General features: G+C 49.1%; 1 protein-coding gene across 1 annotated transcript in view; it reads right to left on the reverse strand.

The window, feature by feature from the left end:
• Window positions 1–1,037, reverse strand: part of tmem19 (transmembrane protein 19) — a 28,515-nt gene extending 27,478 nt beyond the window's left edge. Inside the window, exon 1 of the mRNA XM_084331169.1 lies at window positions 903–1,037. The gene's annotated coding sequence lies outside the window, so the exon portion shown is untranslated. The remainder of the gene's footprint in view (window positions 1–902) is intronic.
• Between the last annotated feature and the right edge of the window lie 13,603 nt (window positions 1,038–14,640).

Consider the following 14,640-nt stretch of genomic DNA (forward strand, 5'->3'; position numbering starts at 1 on the left):
ACACTGTCAAAAAACACCTAAGGGAGACTGCAATTCGAAACTGGCCCCTACAAATGTCCTAACCTAGTTGTACAGTAAATGACCAAGTAAGGCTTTGTCAGTATTCCAATGTACAGTGTAAAATGTGTGTGTGTCCCCTACTCAACCCCCCCCCCCCCCCACCCCCACCTCCAATGTACAGCCCTCACCCAACCCACCCAACCCATCCAACCTCCTCCAATGTACAGTTTCTACGCCAAATGTATATACACTCCTTTTCTGGACACTTTTGTATCACAAACAGTACTGTATTTGCAAATCTGATATGTCATAAATGTATAGATGTAGCAGTACTGTCTATCTGTATGTCATGTATGTCATATATGTTATGATGAATTGAAAATGGGGGACCCTGATGTAAACAAGACGAAAGTCTTTCTCTGGTCTGCATCCCCTTAACAATTGTATGTATTGAGCTGTACTGTACTGTACCCATTCTGCAATCTGTTAATAAACTTTTCAATCAATCAATCAATCAATCAATCAATGTTATGATGAATTGAAAATGGGGGACCCTGATGTAAACAAGACGAAAGTCTTTCTCTGGTCTGCATCCTGTATTGAGCTGTACTGTATTGTACCCATTCTGCAATCTGTTAATAAAGTTTTCAATCAATCAATCACAACAAAAAATACAAAGAGAACGTTACGCAAGTCGTAAAAAGAAGTCTCAATGCTGAGGTCCGAGGATGAAACGCCTTTTTAAACATGCAAATACATTATCAAATATATAAGTTCGCTATTAAATTCAACGTCAACAACCACTGACTGCCAATTTCCCCAGACCATGTCAGACAGATTAATAATGATAACTGTACATTGGCGTTGGCAATTAAACTAACACCTGTCCGTTTGAAACGCACCTGAAACGTCTACGTTAAAACGCCATAGCGAGCATGCATCCTGAATCTTCCCTTGTAGGTTAACTTTACATGCAGAACATATTGTTCATATAGACTTCGGTTATTATGCTTCTTCTCAGAGGAGCACAGGCACAGCCATCATAGAACATAGACTACAAACATAAATATTCGTCGGAGTTATTATTTCGGCGGACCCACTTCCGCTGACAAACACTTCTTAAAGGAGCCATGATCCAAATATGTATGTAAGTTGCATTCAAGTATTATCGGTATTTTGCATATTATATGCTTTTGTTATAAACGCTTACACGATATATCATCAGCAGCAAATTCATCAGAACTGCAACAAGTATCATCATCAGCAGTTTTTCCCCCTTTTGCCAAGTTCAAATAAAGAGAAACGAGGTGTATAATAAAACGTCTATTTTCCAATCATATTGTCCAAACGAAATACGTAAAACTAGTTTGTTTTGATCATTTATTGTGCTCTGTTTGAATGACAGCAAGTCGAATCTCTGATCAAGGATGGTTTTTTTCGTTTAGGAAAGGGTGACGTAAAAATGAAAGTGGGCGTGGTTTACCTGAGCTGTGGGCGTCATGTCTGGCTCCTCAACTTTGCAACATTAGCACTAAACCAGGCTGTCAAATAAACACTAATTGTGAGTTGCTTGGGTCATTACGACAATTTGATCAAATGTTATTGTCTCAGATAAGATTATTACCTAGCAAGACATCCAACTGTGTGGCAATAACTAGATATGTTATATAGCTAGCTCATGGGCACAAATATGTTAAAGGGGAACTATTTTACTATTTCTTTCACTATTTGGGCACTTTTACACAATTCCTGTGAGTTTATGGAACACCTCTGTAATTATATATTTTTTTTAATTCATTGTTTTGTATTTCTAATCAAGTCCTCAAAAACAGCATTTTTCTACCTGAAGATCTTAAGCTGTTTTGAGGCTGGGCTCCTAAACCACTGTGTGGCCTTCGCGGCATCTGGGACATTAACATGCAGCGGTGTCTCTCTGACATCACAAATCATCACATTTTCAGATGACTCAGTTCAGTGAGGGTGAATATTGTGAGAGGAGAATTGGAAGAATGCGCCAATATGAGAATTAGAGACATAGATCATATTAATATAAGTCCACATAGCTAGGAAACAATGCTAAACACTGAAAAAGGCCATTTATAAGATAGTTCCCCTTTAAATACAGCGGGGCTGGGGACAAAAACGGAGGGGTCATAAACAGGAGGTAAAATAGAAGCCCTAATGGAGGAGACCTTATCAATAAAGAAGTTAAGGAAACCTTCACAGGCAGCACGAGAGGCCTCCACACAGGTAGTCAGTGGTGCATTCAGTACATCATTGATGGTCTTAAACAATACACGGGGCTTATGGCAGTTTGACATGATAATGTCAGCAAAATATGTTGTCCTAGCCTCCCGTACAATATTCTGGAAGTGATGCCAGCAGTCTCTTAGCATGTGAAGAGATACATGCAGTCAAATCATTCATCCAGGGCTCTGATTTAACCCTGGGCTGTCTGGTCTTAAAAGGGGCAACAGTGTCCATAGTAGTTTGACAGGCGTCAGTAAACCACAAGCTAAGGGTCTCAGCATCATCACAAACTGGAGTGACATAATTTGAACAGAAAACAGCAGAGAAACGCTCAGCAGTGAGTGAATGGGTTAATAATCCGGCAACGGCGAGCAGAAGCGCCAGGTTTGACTGTGTTACAGACAAGTGCAACGTCAAACAGGACAGGCATATGGTCAGAGAAAAAAAAGTAAAAAAAAAAAAAAAAAAAAATTAAAACAGTCGATGGTGCTTAAAAAGTCCTTTGCCAAAGGGTTGTCGGAACAACACACATGCACATTAAAATCCCCGACAATCAAGACATGATCATAATTTGGCATGATATCGGCCAGGAAGGCAGAAAAGTCTTTAATAAAATCCTTATTGTACTTAGGGGGGCGGTAGATCACAGCACACAACACGGTTTGATTGATCTCAAACATGCTCAGCTCAAAGCTGCAGAACGGTGAAGGTAGCGATAGTGGTTTACACTTGTAGCCACTTTTGTAAACAATCGCTAACCCCCCTCCTCGGCCTGACATCCGCGGGGTGTTAAAATAGCTGCAGTCTGTCGGCAAGAGTTCGGTGATTGTGCTGGACTCACCATCATGTAGCCAGGTCTCGGTTATACAAAGGAAATCCAGTCCCCGGGAAATGAAGAAATCCTTCAGTATGAAAGCCTTGTTAGCTAGTGTTCTAGCATTTACCAGGCCAAATCTGGAGAGGATCAGCGGCCTGGGGAACACGATACAGAGACCGGAGATTTCGGAGGTTCACCCCGCGAAGGCGGGGGCGAGTAGAGCAGTAGCCGCGGGGAGTAGAGCAGTAGCCGCGGGGCTGAAACAGCTCATCCGAGCCCACGACAGGTACCAGACAGGTGCCGGCCGGATCCAGTGGGCGCAAGGTAGCGACGGGCCATGAGGTCGGTCCATATCCCGATCTGTATTCCAAGCCGGCTTTTAGTCTCACCAGATAGCCGCCTCGCTTCCCACGACGGCGATACCGCTTGCGACGAGGGAGTGGTGTTGGGGCGCGGCACAAGTAAGCTGGGATATCCGACAGGAATGGAGGCAGTGTTTCATGGCCACTGCGATCAAAATTAGCTAGATCATTAGTAGAGTGCCTAAGATCTAGGAGTGTGTGGCGATCATAAACCAGAAGTGAGTTAACATTATGATCAAAAAGAAAAACAAACATTAAAATGACACACAGTGTTTGTAGAGGCAGACGGCAGGCCACACACAGCGGCGCCATCATGCTGTCTTTAGCATGCTGTCTTTTTTTTGTCTCATTGTGTGAAATATCATATAATATATGCTCCAATCATGTTTATTTTTTTTGTATTCAATTGCTCATTCATGAAAACATAGGTACAGGCACCAACATCACCATTCTAGGTTCAATAGAATAAAAGTTATGAAGTGGAATTCAAATACAAAATTATATTACACAGCAATTGTGTGAACATTAAGACGTTTTTAAATAATTCATGATTTCGATTGTGGCCATTTTGGATACATTTTATTAAATTCAACTGGTTCCTTGACACTCAAGCCAAAATTGTTCTATAGATCCTTATCTTCAAATTAGAAGTGAAAACGAAACTTTTGCATATACATTTTAAATGATTGAGTGTCCAGGCACCCCACTATCAGAAAAGTGTGTGGTTTTCTGGTCAGCAGGAGATGTGCATCTCTGGCAGCTTATGGTCAGTGGCATTGTTCGTCAAATAGTGTTGAACTTGAGTGTTACACCCTGAGTGCATAGTATAATAGACATATTGTGAGGTTTTGCCCGCTGCTCACTACCTTTTCTCTGTCTTCTTTAAGCCTACTGTTAGGAATTCCCTATTCTCTGTCTTCTTTAAGCCTACTGTTAGGAATTCCCTATTCTCTGTCTTCTTTAGGCCTACTGTTAGGAATTCCCTACTCACTCTCTCTAGCCCCCACCCTCTCGTTCCTTACCCTTAGTGGCCACACCTGTTTGATATTCTATTATCTCTCGCACCTGTGGTGGCAGGCTAATTAGTCCCCCGGTGGGCTTTAAATACCAGGGCGCTTCCCCTCGTTTTGGCGTGGGGTCGTGTTGTATACTTGCCGAGTCATATTCTCTAAAACATCTAGACTCTTTCGGGAGATCCTCTGTCTGCCTATGCTGTTCCATTCTCCGGCGTCGAGATGTTTGCCCCAGCCTTCGCCTGCTGTCGCCGTTGCCTGAGAGTGGGACTGGTCTGCGCTCCCTAGACTTCCACGGGAGGCATCCCAGTCATCCACTTCAGACCCCCCGCGCAGCTGTCGTCCTGACGCACATCCAGACCAGCGCAGACGCTCTCCAGTCCACAGCGCGCAACGCGCATCTTCCAAGGACGCTCGAGCTTGGCACGCTCTCCAGACCAGCGCGCAACGCGCATCTTCCAGACCTTCGAGCTTGGCACGCTCCTCCGTACCAGCGCGCAACGCGCATCTTCCAAGGACGCTCGAGCTTGGCACGCTCTCCAGACCAGCGCGCAACGCGCATCTTCCAGACCTTCGAGCTTGGCACGCTCCTCCGTACCAGCGCACTGACGCGCATCTTCCAGACCTTCGAGCTTGGCACGCTCCTCCGTACCGGCGCACAGACGCGCTTCTTCCAGACCTTCGTGCTTGGCACACTCCTCCTGGCAGACGCACCCCGATGCGTCTCTCTGTTCCGACGCGCACACCAAGGTGTGGCGCGCCACTCTGTTCCTCGGCTCCGACAGTGGCTACCCGGTGGACGACATCCTCGCCACCGCCACTGTTCCAGCTCCCTGTTCCGACGCGCACACCAAGGTGTGGCGCGCCACTCTGTTCCTCGGCTCCGACAGTGGCTACCCGGTGGACGACATCCTCGCCACCGCCACTGTTCCAGCTCCCTGTTCCGACGCGCACACCAAGGTGTGGCGCGCCACTCTGTTCCTCGGCTCCGACAGTGGCTACCCGGTGGACGACATCCTCGCCACCGCCACTGTTCCAGCTCCCTGTTCCGACGCGCACACCAAGGTGTGGCGCGCACTCTGTTCCTCGGCTCCGACAGTGGCTACCCGGTGGACGACATCCTCGCCACCGCCACTGTTCCAGCTCCCTGTTCCGACGCGCACACCAAGGTGTGGCGCGCACTCTGTTCCTCGGCTCCGACAGCGGCCACCCGGTGGACGATGCCCTCGTCACCGCCACTGTTCCAGCACTCTCTCCCTCGGCTCGGACAGCCAGCCGCCCCGGTGGCGATGCCTTCGTTCCCGTTGCTGTCCCTGTACCATTACGCATGCGCCTGGGTGAGTTTTGATTGTGATGTCACTCACCCAGCGTAGTGCCCTTGCCCCCGTTTCCCGCTGCTGTCCCCGTACCTTTACGCATACGCCTGGGTGAGTTTTGATTGTGATGTCACTCACTCAGCGTAGTGCCCTTGCCCCCGTTCCCGCTGCTGTTCCTGTACCTTTACGCATACGCCTGGGTGAGTTTTGATTGTGATGTCACTCTCCCAGCGTATTGCCTCTGTTAGTTAGTTTGGACATTTCATCTCCCAGCGTATTGCCTCTGTTTTTGGTTCTCACTTAGAATAGTATTTTTGGACTTTACATCTCCCCCTGTGTGTTTGTCACACGAAGATATTATTACTTTGTTCACTTTGTTATTTGGACTGTTCTGCACCTGCTCTGTTTTTTCCCCTTTTGTGCATTAACTATCTCCTCTGTCCTGCAGAGCGGCCCAGATGATTTCCACCAGTCCTCCCAGTTCCTCCCTGTTTCCCAGCCCGCCTCCGCGGGCCTCAGTCCCCTCAGTTCCCTAGTTCTCCCCTTTCTAGTTCCACCTAGTTCCTGTTCCCAAGTTCTCCCCTTTCTAGTTCCACCTAGTTCCTGGTCCCAAGTTCTCCCCTTCTAGTTCCACCTAGTTCCTGTTCCCTAGTTCTCCCCTTCTAGTTCCACCTAGTTCCTGTCCCAAGTTTCTCCCCTTCTAGTTCCACCTAGTTCCTTGTCCCTAGTTCCCCTAGTCCCCGTTTCTCCTGTTCCCTAGCTCTCCTAGTCCCTAGTCCTCTCTCCCTAGTTCTCCTTGTCCCTGGTTTACCTAGTCTCTAGTTCCTCTGTCCCAAGGCGTTCCCTTAACCTTCCCTTAGGCGTTCCCTTACTTTCCCTTAGTGTTCCCTTTTCCTGCCCGCCTCTTAAAGGCACCTTTCCTTCCCCTCATATTATATTCCTGTATTTGTGATTCTCCCTTAAAGGGACAGTGCCCTTTTCCCTGTATTTCCCTGTTGTTCAATAAATATCTGTTTCTTGGCAAACCATCATACCTGTCTTGTGTTGTGCGATTGGGGTCGGTTACAAACCATATCAGTACGACCCCACCAAGTCTACGACCCCAGCCAGCACAGACTGTGTATGTTGAGTTTGCCTTTCTTTTTCTTGTTCCCTCTAGCTCCCCTGTTAGCCCTGTTAGCTCCCCTGTTAGCTTGTTAGTCTCCCCTCTAGCTCCCCTGTTAGCCCTGTTAGCTTCCCTGTTTGCCCAGTTTAGCTTCCCTGTTGTCCTGTTTAGCTCCCTTGTTAGCCTGTTACTCCCCTGTTTAGCTTGTTAGTCTCCCCGGTTAGCTCCCCTGTTTGCTTCCCGTTTTGCCCTGTTTGACCCCCCTTTAGCTAGCCATGCCCTGGCAGCTAACCCAGTCCCTCAGCAGAGCCCCTGTCTGCTAGCTTAGCCCCGGCTGCTAGCACAGCCTCTATGTTTATGCAGCCCTTGCTGCTGGCATAGGCCCTGTAGCTAGCCATGCCCTGGCGGCTAACCCAGTTTCCCTCTGCATGGCCCCGGTCTGCTAGCTTGGCCCCGGCTGTTAGCACAGCCTCTATGTTAATGCAGCCTTGCAGCTGGCATAGGCCCTGTAGCTAGCCAGGCCCAAGCAGCTAACCCGGTCCCTCTGCATGGCCTCCACTTTTTTGTGTAGTTCCCCCTGCTTGCCTAGCTCGGCAGCTAGCGCAGCCTCTATGTTGATGTAGCAGTACAGCTAGCATAGGCCCTGTAGCTATCAGTGCCCTGGCAGCTACCCTTTCCCTCTGCTAGCCTGGCTCCGGCAGCTTGCGCAGCCTCTATGTTGATGTAGCAGTACAGCTAGCATAGGCCCTGTAGCTATCAGTGCCCTGGCAGCTATCCTTCCCTCTGCTAGCCCCTTCCCGGTGCTTCCATGGTTACCCCTTAGCTACCCTGCTTGCCCCTCAGTTCCTCTAGACCTGTTCTCTGGACCAGTTCTCTAGACCAGTTCCTCTAGACCAGTTCTCTAGACCAGTTCTCTAAACCAGTTCTCTAGACCAGTTCTCTTGCCCAGTTCGCTAGACTAGTTCTCTAGACCCAGTTCCTCTAGACCAGTTGCCCCTCTGCTACCCTAGTTACCCCTCGGCGACCCTGTTTCTTTTGCTAGCCCCACTCTTGTGGTGGCTTCCCCTACTGGCTTGGCCAGTGCCTTCGTTTTTGTCTTGTTTTGCCCCCTGCCACTCTGTCTGTATTTGTTTTGGGTCGCCGGGTGGCTCCCGTTGGAGGGGGGGATACTGTGAGGTTTTGCCCGCTGCTCACTACCTTTTCTCTGTCTTCTTTAAGCCTACTGTTAGGAATTCCCTATTCTCTGTCTTCTTTAAGCCTACTGTTAGGAATTCCCTATTCTCTGTCTTCTTTAGGCCTACTGTTAGGAATTCCCTACTCACTCTCTCTAGCCCCCACCCTCTCGTTCCTTACCCTTAGTGGCCACACCTGTTTGATATTCTATTATCTCTCGCACCTGTGGTGGCAGGCTAATTAGTCCCCCGGTGGGCTTTAAATACCAGGGCGCTTCCCCTCGTTTTGGCGTGGGGTCGTGTTGTATACTTGCCGAGTCATATTCTCTAAAACATCTAGACTCTTTCGGGAGATCCTCTGTCTGCCTATGCTGTTCCATTCTCCGGCGTCGAGATGTTCGCCCCAGCCTTCGCCTGCTGTCGCCGTTGCCTGAGAGTGGGACTGGTCTGCGCTCCCTAGACTTCCACGGGAGGCATCCCAGTCATCCACTTCAGACCCCCCGCGCAGCTGTCGTCCTGACGCACATCCAGACCAGCGCAGACGCTCTCCAGTCCACAGCGCGCAACGCGCATCTTCCAAGGACGCTCGAGCTTGGCACGCTCTCCAGACCAGCGCGCAACGCGCATCTTCCAGACCTTCGAGCTTGGCACGCTCCTCCGTACCAGCGCGCAACGCGCATCTTCCAAGGACGCTCGAGCTTGGCACGCTCTCCAGACCAGCGCGCAACGCGCATCTTCCAGACCTTCGAGCTTGGCACGCTCCTCCGTACCAGCGCACTGACGCGCATCTTCCAGACCTTCGAGCTTGGCACGCTCCTCCGTACCGGCGCACAGACGCGCTTCTTCCAGACCTTCGTGCTTGGCACACTCCTCCTGGCAGACGCACCCCGATGCGTCTCTCTGTTCCGACGCGCACACCAAGGTGTGGCGCGCCACTCTGTTCCTCGGCTCCGACAGTGGCTACCCGGTGGACGACATCCTCGCCACCGCCACTGTTCCAGCTCCCTGTTCCGACGCGCACACCAAGGTGTGGCGCGCCACTCTGTTCCTCGGCTCCGACAGTGGCTACCCGGTGGACGACATCCTCGCCACCGCCACTGTTCCAGCTCCCTGTTCCGACGCGCACACCAAGGTGTGGCGCGCCACTCTGTTCCTCGGCTCCGACAGTGGCTACCCGGTGGACGACATCCTCGCCACCGCCACTGTTCCAGCTCCCTGTTCCGACGCGCACACCAAGGTGTGGCGCGCACTCTGTTCCTCGGCTCCGACAGTGGCTACCCGGTGGACGACATCCTCGCCACCGCCACTGTTCCAGCTCCCTGTTCCGACGCGCACACCAAGGTGTGGCGCGCACTCTGTTCCTCGGCTCCGACAGCGGCCACCCGGTGGACGATGCCCTCGTCACCGCCACTGTTCCAGCACTCTCTCCCTCGGCTCGGACAGCCAGCCGCCCCGGTGGCGATGCCTTCGTTCCCGTTGCTGTCCCTGTACCATTACGCATGCGCCTGGGTGAGTTTTGATTGTGATGTCACTCACCCAGCGTAGTGCCCTTGCCCCCGTTTCCCGCTGCTGTCCCCGTACCTTTACGCATACGCCTGGGTGAGTTTTGATTGTGATGTCACTCACTCAGCGTAGTGCCCTTGCCCCCGTTCCCGCTGCTGTTCCTGTACCTTTACGCATACGCCTGGGTGAGTTTTGATTGTGATGTCACTCTCCCAGCGTATTGCCTCTGTTAGTTAGTTTGGACATTTCATCTCCCAGCGTATTGCCTCTGTTTTTGGTTCTCACTTAGAATAGTATTTTTGGACTTTACATCTCCCCCTGTGTGTTTGTCACACGAAGATATTATTACTTTGTTCACTTTGTTATTTGGACTGTTCTGCACCTGCTCTGTTTTTTCCCCTTTTGTGCATTAACTATCTCCTCTGTCCTGCAGAGCGGCCCAGATGATTTCCACCAGTCCTCCCAGTTCCTCCCTGTTTCCCAGCCCGCCTCCGCGGGCCTCAGTCCCCTCAGTTCCCTAGTTCTCCCCTTTCTAGTTCCACCTAGTTCCTGTTCCCAAGTTCTCCCCTTTCTAGTTCCACCTAGTTCCTGGTCCCAAGTTCTCCCCTTCTAGTTCCACCTAGTTCCTGTTCCCTAGTTCTCCCCTTCTAGTTCCACCTAGTTCCTGTCCCAAGTTTCTCCCCTTCTAGTTCCACCTAGTTCCTTGTCCCTAGTTCCCCTAGTCCCCGTTTCTCCTGTTCCCTAGCTCTCCTAGTCCCTAGTCCTCTCTCCCTAGTTCTCCTTGTCCCTGGTTTACCTAGTCTCTAGTTCCTCTGTCCCAAGGCGTTCCCTTAACCTTCCCTTAGGCGTTCCCTTACTTTCCCTTAGTGTTCCCTTTTCCTGCCCGCCTCTTAAAGGCACCTTTCCTTCCCCTCATATTATATTCCTGTATTTGTGATTCTCCCTTAAAGGGACAGTGCCCTTTTCCCTGTATTTCCCTGTTGTTCAATAAATATCTGTTTCTTGGCAAACCATCATACCTGTCTTGTGTTGTGCGATTGGGGTCGGTTACAAACCATAACACATATTAGCATGGTAGGTAGTAGTATACGGTAGTAGTATAACATAGTACATAGTAGTAAGGTACTAGTAAAAGACAGTTATTTATATATATATATATTATATTGTAGTAATCATCGGAATAGAGAAACGCACAATTTCTATCAGTTGACAACACAAAGCCGTGTGTCATTTATTTTGCAGTAGCACAAGTGACAGCTGTCAGAACTATGCCGGGCTAGCATATGGATAAAAGTTCCCATATTATGTGCATTACACAAACTAAAAACAGATATTACATTACATTACACAAACTAAAAACAGATATTACATTACATTACACAAACTAAAAACAGATATTACATTACATTACACAAACTAAAAACAGATATTACATTACATTACACAAACTAAAAACAGATATTACATTACATTACACAAACTAAAAACCAATATTGTCTGAATTACTAGAAGAAAGAAATGCACCACCTTTGGCTGATAGTAATTTATAAATTTCTTAGGATTTCTTTTGGTCTAATAAATGTTTAAGGTTCTTAGATGGATCCCCTGCTGCCTCCTCCTCCTCCTCCTCCTCCTCCTCCTCCTCCTCCTCCTCCTCCTCCTCCTCCTCCTCCACGGGGAGCAGCGTACTGGCTCATATTAAATGGCAGGCCATGCATTATGCAGCAGCTTATGGCACCGCTCTGGATCTCCATGTCCTCGGCTACAGTCCACTTGTCGCTGCTCTGGTCGTAGCGCTCCACGTTGGAGAGGCCAGTGTATGGGTCACTGTAGCCTCCGACCACAAAGAGCAGGTCGTCCAGCACCGCAATGCCAAAGCTGCTGCGGGGGGTGAGCATGTCGGGCAGGATGCTCCAGGAGTCAGTCAAGGGGCTGTAGGCCTCCGCACTACGCACATAGTGTCCACGGTTCCACCCTCCCACCTGAGGACAGGACACATGAGAGGAATGTATGTGGTTAAGGCAGGCAGACACTGTAGTAATCCATTTAGGGAAATGAGGGCACCACAGAAGCATTGAAAGTCAAATGATACATATCTATAAAAATATTGAGTATAAAGCATTTGTCTCTGTGTGCACCTACCGCATAGACTTGTCCTCCGTATGCAGCGACTCCCACTGCGCTACGCCTGCTGCTCATGGGGGCGATCAGAGTCCACTGGTTGGTGTCTGGGCTGTAGCACTCAGCTGTGAGCAGACACTCCCCCATGTTGTAGCCACCACAGATGTAAACCTGTAATAAGAAAGAATATTCTAATTTAGTTTATATATTCCATTTGATTTCATTCTACTTTAATTGTCTGTTAATGTTGATGCACCAAAGGACCCAGACACATCTTTTGTATGTGCAAGCTTACTTGGCAATAAAGACATTTATGATTTCTGATCTAACGTTCCTTGTGTTCATCTTCCACCCTGTGTCCCTCAGTTCCACCCACCTTGCCCTGGAGGGCTGCTGCCCCGGCGGCGCTCCTGTACTCCAGCATGGGTGAGATCCCTGTCCACTGGTTGGTTTCAGGCTCGTAGCGCTCTGCGGTGTTCAGTACCACGTGTCCGTCCCACCCTCCCATGGCGTAGATACAGCCGCCCAACGCGACCACGATGAGGTAACTGCGGCGTGAGTGCATGGGAGCCGCCTGCAGCAAGCTGCGAGTGACGGGGTTGAACCTGCGCACACTGTTGAGACACTCCCAGCCGTCCAAGCCACCGACGCAGTAGACCAGACCGTGGAGATAAGCGGTGCCGCGGCACCACCGGGGACTCTCCCCCTCAGCGCTCACGTCCATCCATCCACCGGCTCGGATATCATAAGCCTCCATGGTCATGCTGCTGTGCCTCCGGCCTCCGATGGCCAATAGGACCTCCTGGGGCCGGCGTGGACGCATCAGGGGGTTTGGGAGCCTGTCGGAGCCAGGGGGGTTCAGGACGCTGAGGATAAGGGGCATGCAGTCGTGGCTGTCCCTCACCACAGGGTTGTTCTGGACGTTGTTCAGCAAGTAGTCAGGCCTCATCAAGCCCATGCGAACCTGGGAAGAGACAAGCAGACAGCGGGTACAACTTAGACATCGGTTGTAGATGGTTTCTATTGCTAGGGAACAGTTTGGACCCAAATGTTTGAGAACCACTGTACTAGGGAACCTAGTGTTCTTTTAATGTAATGCACAGTAATACAATTAGTTACCTTGGGCAGCAGCAAAGGGATGTGTGTTTTACGCTCCTCACGGGAGTGGTCGATCCAACGGAGGACGGCCTCGAACACCGTCTCCTCGCTCTTCACGTTCAGATCATCCCTCTCGATGATGTCCACCAGTTGCTGCAGGGACAGCTCCACAAACTCCTGTGAGACGTGCAACATCTCCTCAAAGTGGCACACGATGAAGAGATGGGCCTTGCGCCTCAGGTCAGGGCAGCAGTAGATGTCCGCCAACCTCCAGATGCCGACACAGTTTTCCAGAGACAGCTGGCCTTCTAGGAAGTCACAGCACACTCCTACTATGCCAGTGACGAGAAGCTGGTCTGCAGCCACCAGAAGCTCTTCCACGTTCTCTGCTGTCACCGGCACAAAGCGTGTGTAGGAGTACTCTATGATGAGCTGCATCATACCCGGGGACACCCCAGGGATAGTGTAGACTGCTTTCTCTGAGTCGCTCCAGCGAGTGAAGAGGGCTCTGTTGGACACAGAGTATAGAGATATCTGATGAGTAAACAGTAAGCAACATTCTGTCCTGTGTAGTAATATATTTTCACTGTAGAAGTATAGGGTCTTAGCACAGTAGAAGTATAGTGTCTTTTTACAGTAGAAGTACAGTATAGTATCTGTTTACAGTAGAAGTATAGTATAGTATCTGTTTACAGTAGAAGTACAGTATAGTATCTGTTTACAGTAGAAGTGCAGTATAGTATCTTACAGTAGAAGTACAGTATAGTATATTTTTACAGTAGAAGTACAGTATAGTATATGTTTACAGTAGAAGTACAGTATAGTATCTGTTTACAGTAGAAGTACAGTATATTATCTGTTTACAGTAAAAGTACAGTATGGTATCTGTTTACTAACCAAGCTAACCTGAACCAAACTAACCTGAACCAAGCTAAGCTGAACCAAGCTAACCTGAACCAAGCTAACCTGAACCAAGCTAAACTTACCTGAAATAGTCACTGCAGTCACACAGGAGGGCCTTGTGGGCATTCAACTCAGTGCTGTTGACTTTAATAACCACATCACAGAACCTTCCCTCCAGACGCAGCTCATTAAGGATTGTACAGGACATTGTTTCCTTTTCCATGTGGTGATTTTAAAATGGTATCTACAGAATATATTCAAGCTTACAGACAAGTAGCCGGAAACAACAAGTGAGATCTTCACTTGTCTTCTGCGATCTGAGATCTTCGGAGAGAATTGTTGAATATATACTGTACACAAATGTTCTAGAATGTGCTATTATGACATCATACTGTGACAACAAATGTTCTAGAATGTGCTATTATGACCACAAATGTTCTAGAATGTTTGATTATGACATCATACTGTGACATCACAAATGTTCTAGAATGGTCTATTATGACATCATACTGTGACATCCAGTGATGGGAATAACGGCGTTCATTTTTTCAGTAACGAGTAATCAGTGTTGGGCATAGCTAGCTACAAGTAGCAACGCTACATAGCTTAACTACAATTCTCAGTAGCGTGATGGTAGCGTCGCTACTTTTGAACCAAGTAGCGTTCTCTGTAGTATAGCTATTTTTAGATCCAAGTAGTGACATAGCCCACTGTCCGGAGAACTGGACTGCTGAATAAATATTTGTGGGGAAAAAAACTCCCTGGAGAAAACCCACTATGATTGGTTGGTTGGTTTGATATGAGTATGACGACTCACGATTGGGTAAGGTTAGGGCAAAACTTTCCGGGTAGGCCAATCAGAGGCAGGATAGGGCGGGGCATGCCACTCCAAGGCTCGGCAAACCAGGAAGTGAAAATCAAAACACAGATCCAGTCCGCACGAAATAGCAGAGGGATTCGATGTTTCCAGGGCTGATGGC

This window comes from Notolepis coatsorum (assembly GCF_963971535.1).
Source record: "Notolepis coatsorum genome assembly, chromosome: 15".
NCBI lineage: Eukaryota > Metazoa > Chordata > Actinopteri > Aulopiformes > Paralepididae > Notolepis > Notolepis coatsorum.